Source organism: Wyeomyia smithii, chromosome 1 (genome assembly GCF_029784165.1).
Source record: "Wyeomyia smithii strain HCP4-BCI-WySm-NY-G18 chromosome 1, ASM2978416v1, whole genome shotgun sequence".
Classification (NCBI taxonomy): domain Eukaryota; kingdom Metazoa; phylum Arthropoda; class Insecta; order Diptera; family Culicidae; genus Wyeomyia; species Wyeomyia smithii.
Genome location: NC_073694.1, coordinates 128,285,494 through 128,300,921, shown reverse-complemented (window position 1 = coordinate 128,300,921; position 15,428 = coordinate 128,285,494). Strand labels below are relative to the sequence as shown.

The following is a 15,428-nucleotide window of genomic DNA, read 5'->3' as shown; positions in this document are numbered from 1 at the left end:
CGTTTACAAACCCGCACGAGACGTGGAGATCGACGGTGTCATAACCGATTCGAGTCTGTCCGTCGAGTGTATACTGAAAAGTGCCAAAGGGTGCTTTAAGAACAAAACCTGTCCCGATGTAAAGGTGCTCGACTGCAAGCAATTGCGGTCAGCATCGATCATCGGTGGAAAAACAGTAAACACTCCGTCAGACTCGTTTCGAGTTACGTTCGCCGGGTCAGCGCTACCAAGCCACGTCTCGATCCACCGGGTTCGTCTCCCTGTGCGATTATATGTGCCTCGCGTCATGAACTGCCTGAATTGTAAGCAGTTAGGCCACACCGCCGCCCACTGCTGCAATAAGGCACGTTGTGGCAAGTGTGGGGAGAATCATGCGGATGATTCCTGCAGTAAAAATGCTGAAAAATGCATTCACTGTGGGGAGAGTCAGCATGAGCTCTCGACATGTGCGGTGTACATGCAGCGCAGGGATAAAATAAAGAGGTCTCTCAAAGAGCGTTCGAAGCGTTCTTACGCTGAGATGCTGAAGAAGACCGTTACCACTTCTCCCATTACATCAAACCCTTTTGATCTGTTGTCTTCTGATGAAACCGATTCTGACGATTTACCAGCGGGAACATCTTACGCCAATCCTGGGGAGTCTAGAAAGAGGAAAAATATTTCCTCTCCTAAACTTCCCAGAAAAGGTCCTAAGATTTCTCAAAGTGAAATGAAAGTTACAAACAAACCAAACAGTGCTGCGGAAAAACCGAAGCAAACTCCTCCTGGGCTTGCAAATTTAAAGTCCCAGAAGGAGTTCCCAGCACTGCCAGGAACATCTAAAACCCCAGTTGTTCCTTTTGCACACCCAGTTGATGAAACAAACTCTGGATTAGTGAAATTTTCTGACATTGTGGACTGGATTTTTGAAACTTTCAATGTACCCGATCCAATTAAAATTTTTCTTATAGCATTCCTCCCAACAGTTAGCTCATTTTTGAAGCAGTTGACTGCCCAATGGCCCCTCCTTGCAGCGATTGTATCCTTCGATGCCTAATTCAACTGCGTATATAAAGGATTCTATCTCTGTCTTACAGTGGAATTGTAGAAGTATTTTACCAAAAATTGCTTCGTTTAAAGTTTTGATAAATAAAAACAAATGCGATGCATTTTCCCTTTGTGAAACTTGACTTACTTCAAATATTGATCTCAACTTCCATGATTTTAATATTATTCGCCTTGATCGAGACACCCCATATGGAGGAGTACTTTTAGGGATTAAAAAGTGCTTTTCTTTCTATCGTATTAACCTCCCCTCGATTCCAGGCATCGAAGTTGTCGCATGTCAAATGACAATACAAGGTAAAGAGCTTTGTATTGCCTCAATATATATTCCTCCCAGAGCACAGGTTGGGCAACGGCTGCTCTTTGATTTAATAGAACTTCTTCCCTCGCCACGTTTGATTTTGGGAGACTTCAACTCTCATGGCGTGGCTTGGGGTTCCCCTTACAATGATAACCGCTCCTCTTTAATCTATAACCTTTGCGATGACTTCGACATGACTATTTTAAACAACGGCGAAATGACACGTATCCCGAAACCTCCAGCGCGCCCAAGCGCTTTGGATCTATTCTTATGTTCGACGTCGCTACGGTTGGATTGCACATGGAAGGTAATCCTCGATCCTCACGGTAGCGACCATTTGCCTATTCTTATTTCAATTAATAACGGGTCAACTCGCATGCGACCAATTGACATTCCGTATGACCTCACACGGAATGTCGATTGGAAGTTATACGAGGAAATGATTTCAAAAGCGGTCGATTCGATTCAACATCATCCACCACTTAAAGAATACAACCTCCTCGCGGGCTTGATTCTCGACGCCGCGTTGCAAGCCCAGACGAAGAAATATCCCGGCGTAACGATTAAAGAACGGCCTCTCACTCCGTGGTGGGACCAAAAGTGCTCCGATGTCTACACGCAAAGATCCGACGCGTTTTTGGCCTACCAGAAGGGAGGTATACCTGGCGACTATTTACGGTATTCGGAGCTTGATACCAAGCTTAAAAGCTTGGCTAAAGCATAGAAACGTGGAAATTGGCGTCGGTTCGTCAACAAGACGTCGAGGGAGACATCGATGAGCACTCTTTGGAACACAGCCCGAAGAATGCGGAATCGCGTAACGGTCAACGAAAGCGAGGAGTCTTCAAGTAGGTGGATATTTGATTTTGCCAGGAAAGTATGTCCGGACTCTGCTCCTGAGCAAAATTTTGTTCGCGATGCGTCTCCGGGCCACGACGCGATAGAATCACCTTTTACGATGGCAGAATTTTCAGCTGCCCCCCTGTCCTGTAACAATAACGCGCCTGGGTTAGATAGAATCAAATTCAACTTGTTGAAGAATCTACCCGGCAATGCCAAGAGGCGCTTGTTGAACTTGTTCAATAAGTTCCTGGAGCAAAACATTGTACCGCAGGATTGGAGGCAAGTGAAGGTGATCGCCATCCAAAAACCAGGGAAACCAGCTTCTGATCACAACTCTTATAGGCCGATTGCAATGCTATCCTGTATCCGAAAATTGATGGAAAAAATGATACTCCGTCGTTTAGACCATTGGGTCGAATCAAATGGCCTACTATCGGATACTCAATTTGGCTTCCGCCGTGCCAAAGGGACGAATGATTGTCTTGCGTTGCTTTCAACAGATATTCAGCTGGCGTATGCTCGCAAAGAACAAATGGCGTCTGCGTTCTTGGACATTAAGGGGGCTTTTGATTCCGTTTCTATTGACATTCTTTCGGGTAAACTTCACCGACAACGATTTTCTCCAATTTTAAACAATTTTTTGCACAATTTGTTGTCCGAAAAGCACATGCATTTTACGCACGGCGATTTGGCAACTTTTCGCATTAGCTACATGGGTCTTCCCCAGGGCTCATGTTTAAGCCCTCTTCTTTACAACTTTTATATAAATGACATCGACGAATGTCTGGCAAATTCATGCACGATAAGACAACTTGCAGACGACAGTGTAATCTCTGTTACAGGAGCCAAAGCTGCCGATTTGCAAGGACCATTGCAAGATACCTTGGACAATTTGTCTGCTTGGGCTTTACAGCTAGGTATCGAATTGGAAGCATGAACCTGCTCAGCTTCAAACACAATTAATGGGTAAAACGATTTCTCAGGTTTTGGTACACAAATATCTTGGTATCTAGTTCGACTCTAAAGGCACCTGGGGTTGTCACGTGAAGTATCTGATGAAAAAATGTCAACAAAGAGTGAATTTTCTTCGTACAATAACCGGACAATGGTGGGGAGCCCATCCAGGAGACCTTATAAGGCTTTGACAAACAACGATATTGTCTGTTATTGAATACGGGTGTTTCTGCTTCCGCTCCGCCGCAAACACACATCTGATCAAACTGGAGCGAATACAATATCGTTGTTTGCGTATCGCCTTAGGTTGCATGCAGTCGACCCATACGATGAGTATGGAGGTCTTAGCTGGAGTACTACCATTGAAAAACCGCTTCTGGAGCCTGTCTTCTCGTATTCTTATCAAATGTGAGGTCTTGAACCGTCCCGTGATTGAAAATTTTGAAAGGTTAATCGAACTTAATTCTCAAACCCGTTTTATGACATTGTATTTCCATCACATGTCCCATAATATTAACCCTTCTTCGAATATTCCAAATCGTGTCGACTTATCAAATACTTCTGATGCTACTGTGTTTTTCGATACATCCATGATAGAAGAAACTCGTGGAATCCCGGATCATTTACGCGTGCAGCAGATCCCCAAAATTTTTTCCAATAAATATCGAAACATCAACTGCAACAATGTGTTCTACACTGACGGATCACTTCTTGATGGGTCCACTGGCTTCGGTATTTTCAATAACAATTTAACCGTCTCCCATAAACTCGATAATCCTGCTTCTGTTTACGTCGCAGAATTGGCTGCAATTCAGTACACCCTAGGGATTATCGAAAAAATGCCCAAGGACCATTATTTCATTTTTACGGACAGTCTCAGTTCCATTGAGGCTCTCCGATCGATGAAAGATGTTAAGCACTCTCCGTATTTCCGGGAAAATACGGGAACATCTGAGTGCTTTATCCGAAAAATCGTTCCAGATTACCTTAGCGTGGGTCCCTTCTCACTGCTCGATACCGGGCAATGAGAAAGCGGACTCTTTGGCTAAGGTGGGCGCAACAAACGGTGATATTTATGAAAGACCAATTGCTTTTAATGAATTTTTCGCACTTGTACGTCAGAATACGATCATCAGTTGGCAAAATTCTTGGACCAGAGGGGAACTGGGAAAGTGGTTACATTCCATAATCCCCAAGGTGTCGACGAACCCGTGGTTCAAGGGGTTGGATGTAGGTCGGGATTTCATTTGCGTGATGTCCCGGCTTATGTCCAATCACTATAGATTTGACGCGCATCTCCGTCGTGTTGGGCTCGGGGAAAGTGGTATCTGTGCCTGTGGTGAAGGTTATCACGACATAGAGCATGTGGTTTGGTCATGCCCTGTACACCATGACGCCAGGTCTAAATTAATAGCTTCCCTGCAGGCCGAAAGTAGGCAGCCGGCTGTTCCTGTTCGTGATGTCTTGGCGAGCCGTGACCTATCCTACATGTCCCTTATATACGTTTTCCTGAAATCCATCCACGCCCCAGTTTAATCCTATTCCCTTCCGCCTACATCCAACCAAACGACAAGAACACGTTAAGACCCCGGATACGGAAACAGCAACTAGACCCGCACGATACTCTCAGGTCCCGAGGGAGACAACCCAATATGCCAGTCCGTAATATCTTGGCCCAGCAGCGGAACATATTCAATATGCTGCTTACCTATGGCGATGGAAAACCATCAAACAACAAATCAGTGCTTTTAATGCAAAACATTCTAGCTTTAAGTTAGATTTAGTTTCAGCTCGTAGTCGGCAGCGAGGATAAAAAATTTGCTTTTAGTTATTAAGATACTTTAGAAAGTAAGCTACCAGATATAATTGGCGCCGTTAAAAATTAAATCAATGACAATGTCAATGACAGCAGTCGCCAACCGTTGAGAACGGTTGGCGGCAAAAAAAAGAAATGATTCTATTTTTTACAACAACAACAACAAGCGACGGTCGACCGCTGTGCTCTGATTGGTCTAAAAAGAACAGAACGGTAGCGGTCGACCGCTGCAGCGGCTAGTCGGATACAGACAGGCTTTACCTTGTGTGAAAAGGTCGCGGTGGGTACGACTGTTAATTCCACAACATTGTTGGCTAATGTGGAAGTATGCCTCACAAAAGCGTATCGGTGTAACTGGCCCGCCTTTCTGCACCCCGATGCTAAGTGGGTGGCTTACGCGCCACTCTCCTAAGAGAGACCACCCACCACGATGATTGTCCAGCGTGAGACCCTTAGGGGAGGGTTCCTTTTTATTCCTATACTAAGGAGGAGAAAGAAGTTGGCCGACTCCAACACCTATCGCGGTACTCCGTTGAAACAATCACGTCAGATGACCTTGCGCACGCATTAAACCCCGTGCCTTCAAGTAACGGTTAAAATACTCGCTAGACAAACCGGGAGAGTTGTTATCATCACGAGCAAGGCCCTACACCCCAACCCGTCTGCCCACCGGTAAGAATCGGGAGAGATCGTGGCTGATTTCAGTGTCAGCCTCCCCAGTACAAAATCTACACAAAAAGATAACTAGGCAGAACTACGTCACCCGAACCGCATGGAAACCTCTCCCAAGACACTAAAGGGAATAGCGCACAATATTAGCCAATATTCACAAGTCTGGTTTTACGATTATATGGGGTTTAATTAGCATTCCTTAATTTACCGTCAAACATTAGATTTAATCATTCTCTTCGCTAGGCCTAGTCTTTCTTCTCCCTTACCTTTCCCATTTAAACTATCTAACTTTTCTTCCTACTGTGCGATCTAAACTTCTTTCTTCCATACACGATTCGAACTTATTGGTCAATTTTAGGATCTCGCCCCTTATCTCTGGTCACATGCGCATGAACTATTTCTTAGTTGTGTACTCACTCAGTGCCTACCACTCTCGGTGGATTTTACATTCCGCTTCGTTGGAATGGGAACAGCTTCACTATCTAGGGAAAGGAAATTTAGCGATCCTGTTTAAGATTTCAATGCGGTTAACTGCCGCTTTGAGCATAACAGTCCTACGTCGAAAATTCAGCTGCCGAGAAAAATGCGATTGAAACTTTTTCGATATAATCATCATTTCGCATCGGTGTTCTTTCTTTCGCTGTAAATTTTTGCACAAACGCACACAACTTATTAGGAACAAAGGCTTCGTCGGAAAAAAAAACCACAAATAAAAACAAAAAACATGTCAAATTTAGAAAATCTATACCGAGCGTCTTAGCAGAGTGATTAAGAAATCAAAGAAATAGTTATCGGTTTCCGTTATACTCTACTAGAAATTTTTTTGGAAATAAATATTGAAATTCAGTCCGCGCAAATATATATTTCGACTGTGACATACAGTCTTACTCAGTGCTTATGTGGACTGGTAAAGAGCAAAGCGTAAATCCTGTTTTTTATTTGTAGTAGGTGAAAATGAAAATTTAGTTCTCTTAATTGGAGTTAGGTAGGGAATTATGCGGTCGATTGTTTACCGTACCATGTCTGGGGTTTTTGCGAAGCAGATTGAATAGCCATGAGGGGTGATTACCTGCGTCTTTGTTGAGAAGCGTGTATGAGTGTTGTTTATAAATTTCTAAACTTTCAGCTACGTCTAATTTCCATAAATTTTTAACGGGGCGGAGGAGTTGAATGTTATCCGAAGTTAGTGGATGTTCCTCGTTGAAAATATGTTCAGCCACTTTTGATTTGAAAAGGTGTGGTGGGGTGGGGCATTTTTTGAAACTTTACTTGCTTTTGTCCATCTGCGAAATGTTCTTTGAAACGTATCCCTAGGTTACGTTTAGTTTGTCCAATGTAAACCATATCACAGTGACTGCATGCAATTTTATAAATTCCAGGTTTGTTCAGGGTATCAATAGGGTCTTTGGTAGACCCCAATTTTGTTTTGAGATATTTTTTTGAGAGAAATTATCTCAGCGGTAGGGGCTCCCACAGAAAAATTGGCTAAATGGCTGGTAAAAGAATTTCAAGCCATGCCCAAGAAATTTCCAAGTCGATCAGTTCGTTGAAAATTTAAGATCCTCGGGTAACATCCAATCTGATGAGATAATGGTTTCATTTGACGTTACGGCCTTATTTCCTAGCGTTGCAGTGAATGAAACCTTAAACCTTTTAGAGGACTGGCTTCTTTCCCAATATTCTGATAATACTTGGAAAAAAGAAAGTTGACAGTTTGTTGAAACTTTCACGCCTTTGCATGAAAGAAAACTACTTCACATTTCGTGGTAAATTTTACAAACATGCTAAAGGGGCACCAATGGGGAATCCTCTTTCTCCCCCCTTTATGTGAGCTCTTCATGGCAAATATAGAAAGTACATTAGAGAAGAGGAACATCTTACCGATTCGATGGTAAAGGTATGTGGATGGTATTTTTTGTATTTTGAAAAGGGCGGATCTTGAAACTTTTTTCATATCCCTTAATAATACCCATAAAAATATAAACTTCACAATTGAAAAAGAACTTAACAACAGACTCCCTTTCTTGGACGTCGTTGTAGTCAGAAAGTCTACGGACTTGGAAATTGAAATTTATCGGAAACCCACGAATACAAAACGGGTAATACCTAACACTTCAAACCATCCCTTCCAGCATAAAATGACATCTTTCCATCATATGATCCACCGCATGGAAACTTTACCTCTAAGTGAAGTAGCCAAGCAAAAGGAACTGGAATATATTTTCGAAATTGCTAAACTTAATGGCTACAATGAAAGTATCATTCAAGCCATTGTTGATAAAAAGAAGCGTGCTCAAATTCGGAAATTTTTTACAACACTCACCCCAATAACAGAAGAAAAGGGTAACCGTTGAATATGACGTTGACTTGACACGCCCACTTCGTTCAAAATTTAGGAAATTTGGGATGGATATTGTCTACACTAGTAGAAATACCCAACTCAAAACAAAATTGGGGTCTACCAAAGACCCTATTGATACCCTGAACAAAGCTGGAATTTATAAAATTGCATGCAGTCACTGTGATATGCTTTACATTGGACAAACTAAACGTAACCTAGGGATACGTTTCAAAGAACATTTCGAAGAAGTGACAAAAGCAAGTAAAGCTTCAAAAAATGCCCCACCACACCTTTTCAAATCAAAAGTGGCTGAACATATTTTTAACGAGGAACATCCACTAACTTCGGATAACATTCACCTCCTCCGCCCCGTTAATAATTTATGGAAATTAGACGTAGCTGAAAGTTTAGAAATTTATAAACAACACTCATGCACGCTTCTCAACAAAGACGCAGGTAATCACCCCTCATGGCTATTCAATCTGCTTCCCAAAAACCCCAGACATGGTACGATAAACAATCGACCGCATAATTCCCTACCTAACTCCAATTAAGAGTGCTAAATTTTCATTTTTACCTACTACAAACAAAAAACAGGATTTACGCTTTGCTCTTTACCAGTCCACATAAGCACTGAGGAAGACTGTATGTCACAGTCGAAATATATATTTGCGCGGACTGAATTTCAATATTTATTTCAATTTTCTACTAGAGTATAACGGAAACCGATAACTTTTTCTTTGATTTTTCAAAAAACATGTGTTTTACTAAAAAAATAACAGGGAGACTGTTAGGCAAATATTTTGCCCATCTATCAACAAAATTTTCGCACACCAGTCCTACGTTCGAGAGCAACAGTTTGACAGCTAGTTTGCAGTTGTTTTTTTACACAAAAGGTTGTTTTATTTGGAAAATTGTTTTCGCATGTGTTCGAAAATGTCCGCTCTTGAGCTTTTGGATGTTTATTTAAGTGAGGAAGATAACTCTGACGAGGATTTTATCGGCTTCGGCGAACCTGCGCAGTTTCCGTCCAAACCTTGGCAATTGGATACTGCGCTAAAGCAGCAGCAAAATTTTGCAACAGGATCTGGGTCTACGGAGACCCCTGATTTGGACAGTAGCTTCTTCAGGGGAGCTACAAAAAACGGAAGCGAACAAAAAGAGAATTACAAAAATTGAGGGTTGCGAAATCCCGGCGATTAAACCACAACGCAATCATGGCGAACTGTGGCTGCAGTAAAGACTGCAGCACGGCGATGACGAAAGATGTGAGAGTCCTCACACATGCCAAGTTTTGGAATTTGAATGATGCGGATCAAAGTAGCTTTATACGTGAGAACGTGAAGCGTATGACCGTGAAGACACGTCGAAAGAACCGTTTAGCTAATGATCCGAGAAAGCTCTTCTCTTATGTTTTCCACATTCGGTTAGAAAGCGGAGAAATACAACAAGTATGCAAGAATGTTTTTTGAATACTATTGGCTTTAATCAAAATTGCGGGTAAGTTTTCCAATCTTAGACCTATTTATAACTTATTACCTATAAAAATTTGTTTCAAAATTTGTTTAAGAAACATTGTATATCGATGCTTCAAAGAAAATATTGACGGAAGTGTAAAATTATCACAGCGTGGAAAGTATAAAAGGAGCACTGCCAAATACGAAGCCGTCAAAGCGCATATTGAATCTTTTAATCCGTCCGTGTCTCATTACCGCCGCCAGCATGCACCAAACCGTCTCTACCTACCCTCTGATCTCACGGAAACATCCATGCATGAGCAATACCAACAGTCCGCAAGTCCGGAACTGAAAGTAAGCTATTCTTTCTACAGCCGTGTTATGGCAGAAATGCACATATCGTTGGTACAGTACGCTTCATGAAAAAGAAACAGGACATCCAGATGAGACGTCGCCGACATGCTCTATGTGTCGCTTTTATTCTGAGCATATGCGACTAGCGACGGAGGCACGGATTGAGTATCAGAAAGACGGCCATCATGTAAGGCCAAAGGAAATTATTCTGGCTGTTGATCTTCAGAAGGTAATAATTATTTTTTAATAAAATTGTTGGTTTAATCTAAATCTGTTTTTTAGGTCATACAGCTACCTCGTTTGGATGGACTAAAATCAATCATTTTCAGCCAACGGTTGCTCGCGTTTAATGAAACGTTTGCACCAGTGGGTGCCTATTCTGCAACCTTTCCAGTAACGGCTTGTGTATGGGATGAAAGCACGGCTGGACGGTCGGCTAGTAATATTACCAGCTGCTTTTATAAAGTGCTTATCCAGTATAAGGACATGACATGAGGAAAAAGTGACATTTTGGCTGGACAACTGTTCATCTCAAAATAAAAATTGGAATTTTTTCCTCTATATGATTTTGTTGGTCAACTCAGAGCATGTCCTTGTCAAGAATGTGACGCTGAAATTCTTCGAAAGTGGCCATACATTCAAGGCCGCCGATAGCTTTTACGCAGCAGTTGAAAGGGCTATGATGCGTCACGGACCACGAACGCTGACTTTCCGATTTTCGAAACGCAGTACAAAAAGCAACGAAGAAGGTGGAAGTAATGAGCATGCAAGCAGCCGACTTTTTTGAAACGAAGTTTGCAGTCGCTCCGTATATCCTGAACAAATGTAGCCCGCGTCCTTACATTGAACAGATTAGAAAAGTCGTCTTCAAGAAAGGTTCCTACGATATGCAGTACAGTAGTTCGATCGAAGAAACGGATATGCTGCTGACCTGCAACATAATATCTGGCAAACAGCGAAAGATAATAAATTCGAGCAACTTGAATTTAGAAAGCGCCCTGATTAGACAGAAAAAGCCAGTATGTGTAAGCCCCGACCGGAAAAGTGCGCTGTTGGCCGTGATTCTGACAGTTGTTCCTGATGAACAAAAATTCTTTTGGAAAAACCTTCCACAATGCTAGTTATCTCTTAAAGATTCCACATGAAGCTTTAATTTAAACTATAACATTTTCTTCGAATAAACCTCTAATTTTAATTTCGATTTTTATTTTTTCGTAATGAATGGCTGATCCCTTGACAAAACTACAAAAAAATAGTTGAATAGATTCAAGGTTTGCTTAACGCATGAAGCAATTTTACCTTCAACGTGATTGAAAATGATTTCTAGAAAGGGTTATATGAGAAGTAAAACCTAGGACTGTTATGCTAATAATTAGTACGTGGTACATCCTGAGAGAAAAAAAAATCGAAGTTTCAAGGAACAAACCTTACTTCTTCAAGCAATTTTTGAAAAACATACTAAAATGAACCCATTCCCACAAAAAAACATAAAAACACCAAAATTTTACATAGGACCGTTATACGAATAGCGGCAGTTAACACCTTATACTTTTGCCTGTACTCGACCGAGCTAATCACAAGTCACTCCTAACTCCTCCACTAGCCAGACTAAAGTGAAGTGTAGGGGCCAAAGGTCGATAGACTTTCACGGCTGGGTCAATCATCCCGTCGCATCAGCAGCATCGGTGGAGAAAGGCAATTAGCGCACTTGAGCACCGGGGATCTCATTTTTCGAATATCATGCCAATTACTATTCTGACTGTGGCCTTGCTTACGGTGATTGAATCAAACGTTTTATTTGGAAAACTGTTTTAAAATATTTGAAGTGAAACCTCATTCGAAGCATGCAAATATTTTGTAACTAATATTTACAAACAAATATTACTAAAATGTACTCGCTACATCGATTTGGTTTCGTTCACCAATTGGCATTTAGTGAACCTGTATATTAGAGAAATGACAAGGCACTACCGTTGAGGCAACTGTCAACATCGAAACGAATAACGGCAATGCGAAATTATACAGCTCGCCCGTTTTGATGTTGACAGTTGCCTTAACGGTGAGTATCTCGGCGTCTCTCTGGTGTATAGGCTAACTGTTGGCATTGTTTGCACATCTTCTTTGCCATCGTAGTGAAAAAATTAAGTTTGGCGGAATTCAATGTCGATTTATAGCGGTCCAATTTTCAATGTCCCACAGCACAGTATGATCACAATCGATGTAAATAACACAGTAACACAGAAATTACGGTTATCGAACGAATTGTACAACAAAAAACAATGATTTTAAAATCAACTATCAAACGCGCGGTGTTTACATCTACAGTACACACATCTTTTCAGTACGGTTTAAAACGAATGAATTTTTTGTCACTCACTTTTGCATTAAATGCCTACGTCAATTTTTTTTTTTTTATTTATGCAACATACGAATAAACGAAAAGGAAGATACCAAGAGATAGGTCTTCGAATAACGAACATATTGGCGTGAAAACCTCATATTCGAAAAAATGGCATTTACTTTAGAGGTGGGAAAAGTGATTCACTATAGTGAGCGGATCAGAGCGGTTCCGCTCACTAAAATGAACTAGTTCTTTTTAACAGCTCACTCGCTCTTTTCGTTCCTACATAATTTTTGGCTTTTATCAGTGTAGCTAATTATCAGACACCGCAAGCGAGAGCCATGTGAAAGCTTTACACCCGATTTGCCGAGCACAAGATCGCGCGCAAAACTACAATAGAACTCCCAGAAACAAGCTGCCACCAAACGTCTTCCCTGATATGCATATCCTGCATTCCCCATCACCCAGCCACCAGCCAGCCGCAAGAGCATGCAAAAAAACAACTTGCAACAGTCCATACACAGGTACACGGAATGACTAACGCCGAGTACGCACACGAATGGATGTGGAACGAAAAGAACGAAAGAACTGATTCACTGATCTGGCAATACGCTCGCAGGGTGATCAAAAGACTCAGTTCTTTGAAAGAGTGAAATCTTTTGCTCTCAGAAGAACTGGTTCGTCCGATGGCTCTTTTGTTCAGCTCGCAGGCAATCCGCTCGCGATCAGAAGATTTCGATCTTTTAAAGAACTGATTTTCTGATCAGCTCGCAAGCGGATTGTCTGCATAGATTTAAAAGATCAGTGAATCAGTTCTTTCGCTCTTTTCGTTCCACTTTTCATGTACGTCCCGGCGTTAGCCAGCCCGTGTGCACTGTGGCAAGTAGATTTTATTTTTTATTCCCGCGGCTGGTGGATGGTTATGCATAGGATGGTATTGCAGTGTGATGGTATTGGGTGTAAAACATTCATATGGCTCTCGCTTGCGGTGTCTGATCAACAAAATCAGCTTCAGCTTTTTGCTTGAAGTAAGGGGTGAGTTACCGCTCTTTAAAAAAGAGCGATAGATCACTCACTCACTTTGAAGAACCAGCTCTTTAGATCAGTTCGTGAGCGGATTGCCCACCTCTAACTTACTTCACTTTGTCATCTCACGGCAGAGTACTTCACGTTAGTAACACTAGCACCATGCTACGTATGGTATTTCGACCTAACTGCACAGTTTGTTCTATTAATGTTATCTTTTTTTATCCGGTTAAATACTGTGTTAATTATTATTTTTGTTATTATTACAGGCGAACGGTAAATGTAACATTCGTTCACAGCAGCTGGATATCAGTAAGCAGCGCCAAATAGATTTAAATGGATCAAGACTGAGAAAATCTGCGACGGACATGCGAGATCTTTATGAGCATTCGAAATTGCTGGGCAACCTCTACGAAAAATAATAATATAATTATCTTTAATCATCGTATCTTTGATACCTTGCATTACCTTGATTTCCTAATAATTTTCCAGGTCTAAAATTGAGTGTATTTCATTGAAGATCATCTGCAAACAATCAAGCCGTGGGTTCAAATTCTAAAACGACATTTTTCATTGAATAAACGAACAACTTAAGTTTCCGTTACATACGTTTAGAAGAGTGATGATAGGCTTTTTTTTGAAAAACATTCCTTTCGTTTGTACCGACAAAACAAATGCAATTTTTAACTGTAAAGATTTTAAAAATGTGACATGTTATGAGAATTTCGATTTTGAAAATCATTCAACAATTTGCTTTCTAATACATTTCGGGAAAATTACGTCGTTGAAACATCACAAATATCTAGAGCTAACCTAGGCAGGGACAAATAATGGTTTCATCCACCGCGAATATAAAGTGAGTAGAAAAATAGTTGCATTGTGAATAGTTTGGGAAAACTTCGGATGTTTTGAAGTTCATCCGACCGCAGATACGATTTTAAAGTCCAAGATAGTGACTTCCGTTTTGTGGAACAAATGGGGCAAATATGAATAGGTCGCATTTATACTTTTCTCTCATTTGTAGGCGTATTGTGTAGTGCGTATGTGAGAAGTATATATTTATGCAAAGGAAAAAACACAAGGAATTTGAGCATTAGTGAATTGTGCCGGCAAATCCTTGTTTTTGTGTGATCTGATTAATGTATGATTCTCACATACTTGTTAGGCATGTTTGGTACAAATAGGTAAAATTAATAAAAGCATGCATATATACACATACACCCATACACATATAAACACACACCTAAATATATACTAGAGTGGCGTCTCTACGGAAAAACACAACAATACAAATCCAGAAACAAAATTTTTCTGCTCCACCCACAAACAATCCCAAATCTATCGGTAGTCGATCGGTCCCGTCCCTACCCGATGCTCCAGCATAAAGATCTGAAGAGGAAAACCCATCTCCCCTGCATGCTCCTTTCCAGTGAGCCGAGAATCGCTTAAGCCATACACTCTATGACCCCAAAATATGCCACACATTCTATGACCCCAAAATTTGCCGAAGACACCATGGTGCTTAGATGTCCCCAACGAAATTCGAAATTCATCCCCCCTCCAACACCACCAGGGCACCAGCACTAGTCCGATCTTCATCAACCTCTGCAACATGTATCGTATGCCATCTACACCTTGGACAATTACCTACATTTGTTTGTTTAGGAATGCAATATCTCGATACAAATTATTTCTGGGCGGGGTTTTACCCAGTGCCGACAAAAAAGCTACCAGCATAAAACAACTACACCATGACTTCACAAAGCACACGGCCTAGGCCACTTCTAACTTCTCAGAAAGAAAGCGACGAAGAACAAAACAAATTCCATACGCAATGCATCAGATGAGACACGAGCACCCGACCCTCGGAAAGCCCGGAACCTCCAGAGCCCCAAACGAATAACCCACTCTAGTTAACATACATGCACTGTTCAGGTGTCTGTGAGCAGATTCCATTGCCATCTTGGATTAAATAATAATAATATTCAGGGGGGATCTAGCTGTCAAACATCGTGTAACAAACATATTTGGCAACATGACGACTGTTTGTTTTGGTTTTTGTTCTTTTTGGACATGAAATTGATCGATGTGAAATATTGGAACGTTTTTTTATCAAAACTCGAGAAATCGCGGAAAACTTTTATGAATAGTGTGTTGTGTAGTGATCTCTTTTTTCAGTACACTAAAGTCGCTTTTTACGCGGGGGATACAAAGCAAAGCCTTGGTACTACATTCCGTATCGGAACTCGACTTTCTGTTTATTATACACAGACTTCGTA

General features: G+C 41.3%; 1 long non-coding RNA gene across 1 annotated transcript; it reads right to left on the bottom strand.

The window, feature by feature from the left end:
• Positions 1–5,689: 5,689 nt before the first annotated feature.
• Positions 5,690–14,623, bottom strand: LOC129718498 (uncharacterized). The gene is made up of 3 exons (XR_008726928.1): positions 13,759–14,623; positions 13,618–13,704; positions 5,690–13,558 (listed from the first exon to the last, which is right to left on the bottom strand). It is a non-coding gene; the product is annotated as an uncharacterized LOC129718498 (long non-coding RNA).
• Between the last annotated feature and the right edge of the window lie 805 nt (positions 14,624–15,428).